This window comes from Strigops habroptila, chromosome 4, assembly GCF_004027225.2.
Source record: "Strigops habroptila isolate Jane chromosome 4, bStrHab1.2.pri, whole genome shotgun sequence".
In the NCBI taxonomy this organism is placed as follows: domain Eukaryota; kingdom Metazoa; phylum Chordata; class Aves; order Psittaciformes; family Psittacidae; genus Strigops; species Strigops habroptila.
The window spans coordinates 71,023,381-71,025,493 of record NC_046358.1 but is presented as its reverse complement, the minus strand read 5'-3'; the positions used below and the strand labels follow the sequence as shown (position 1 = coordinate 71,025,493).

At 36.8% G+C, this 2,113-nt stretch overlaps 1 long non-coding RNA gene across 1 annotated transcript; it reads right to left on the bottom strand.

The window, feature by feature from the left end:
* Nucleotides 1-1,473: 1,473 nt before the first annotated feature.
* Nucleotides 1,474-1,729, bottom strand: LOC115606448. The gene is made up of 2 exons (XR_003990897.1): nt 1,693-1,729; nt 1,474-1,602 (listed from the first exon to the last, which is right to left on the bottom strand). It is a non-coding gene; the product is annotated as an uncharacterized LOC115606448 (long non-coding RNA).
* Nucleotides 1,730-2,113: the final 384 nt, after the last annotated feature.

Below are 2,113 nucleotides of genomic sequence, written 5' to 3'. Positions count from 1 at the left end.
TAAAAGGTTAGTTACAAAGCCAGATATAAATCTTAAAAAGAGATAGCCAGTAATTTTCTGCGCAGAAGAATTTCACATTGGTTATAAATCAGAAACATGAGAAAAAACTGATGCAACAAAATCCTATTCCATATCTTTCCAGGTTTGTTTTAGTGAATCTGATGTTTGCTCATAAGGTAAGCTTATGAGAAGTTTGTGAATGTCCTAAAATTTTCCATGACAAACCTATAATGTATATCTCAATATAGATATTATTTGTTGGACTGCAAACATTTAAATAATCAGCATTTTCATATCTCAGTTTTATGAGAATATACACGGGTCTCAGAAAGGAAGGTGCTTGTGGAAATTGTGCCTGACCAACCTGGCTGGCCTCTGTGGAAGGTAACGTAAGTGGTTTTTCCTCTTGTCAGCAGCACCTGTGAAGCTGCATCTAAGTACTGTGTCTGGTTTTGGGCTCCCCAGAGATACTGACAAACCGGAGAGAGACCAGCAGAGGACCACCTAGGTGACTTGGGGACTGGAACAAGGTGTGCAAGGAGGCACTGAGAGTGTTTTTTCTCTCCAGAAAAGGCTGGGGTGGGAGGAATCTAAATTTAACTAGGCATATTCCAGAGAAACCTGCTCTAACTTCAACATTAGTTGTGCTTTGAGCAGGAGATGAGAGATTGCCAGCAGTCACATTCAAACTTATTTTGTATAATTCTAAGGTATTCTTTTGGTACCTTTTTTTTGTGTGTGTGGGGGGGGGTTTGTTTTTTTTTTTGTTTTAAAGATCACATTGAGGACATCATAAGGTCTTGAGCAGCATCAAGCCTTTTATATTACAGCTTATTTCTTGATATATTAAGAATAATCCATTTCTATATGCTTTATTTACTAATTTTCATCACGCAAAATAAGAACCAAGTCTTATTTGATAGTACTTCATACTATCAAATACCGTCAAACCTCACAGCAGGCTAGAGGCTAAGAAGCAGAATTTTGGCTTTTGTCACCCCTGAAGCTGCAACCTTTTTTTTTTCCCTCCTGCTATAGTTTCAAAGAGGATAATAGCAGCATCTGTTACTTTTGACTTGCACACAGTAAAATTTCTGCAAAGGCATTGGAGCAACATCACTTCTGCTTGGTTTAGCGCTACCCTTTGTGTGCAGTTTGCATATCTGGCTGAGCCAGTCTAAGAGCTACTCCTGATGGGAACAGTTGTCCTGACCCTGGATCAGATTCCTTGCTCTCTGATGTATCATTTCAGGGAACTAATCTGGCAGAATCATAAAATCAGCTAGGTTAGAAAATACCTTAAAGATTATCAAGATGATTTCCTTTTCTGTAATGATAATCTTTTGCCTGTTTCATTTCCTGAACTTACTGAAAGCTATCAGAAGAGGTCTTGTTACAAGGATCTTGTCAGAAGATTCTGGTTCAAGGGGAGAGAATGAGAATGTGTGGCCAGAGACAAGGGAAACTCTTTATGTCAGCACCTAAATTGTATTGACTTTGCTCCATCATCCACGCTTTCACTGTCATGTTGGCCATTTTCACATTCAGTTGCTTTACTTATACTTTTACAGACTGATGTATATATGAACTTAACAGCTAAAACTCACGAAACACAAAAAAAAAAAACAACCAAAAAACAAAAAACAAAACAAAAAAAAAAACCCAAAAAAACCCCAAAAAAACCCCAAAAACCACACATTAATAATACATTTTCAGATATCAAATGACTGACTTTCAAAAGTGAAAAATGCCAATCTACAATAGAGCATATAGAAGAAAAAATTACTAAGAGGCAGTTTTAAGTGTTCTAATTTTACATCAGTGTACATTTCATTACAGCTGCTTGTAATCTCATAACATGAAATGTATTTCCTGCGTATGAAGAATATAATTGAAAATGAAAGAAATTTTAAGCTTCAGATTGTGCAGGATGAATGTTTTGGTACTTGGTCCAAGTGTCTGAATATTCTAAATAAGTATTCCTAGAAGTTATCTTGCTGTATCCAGATGTGATAGCCTGGGACTTAGTTTGGCTACTTCTCAGTACTCTAGCAACCCTTAAAAAAAAACAAATCCAAAACCAGAACCTTCTCCAAGCCTCCGCAAACCAACT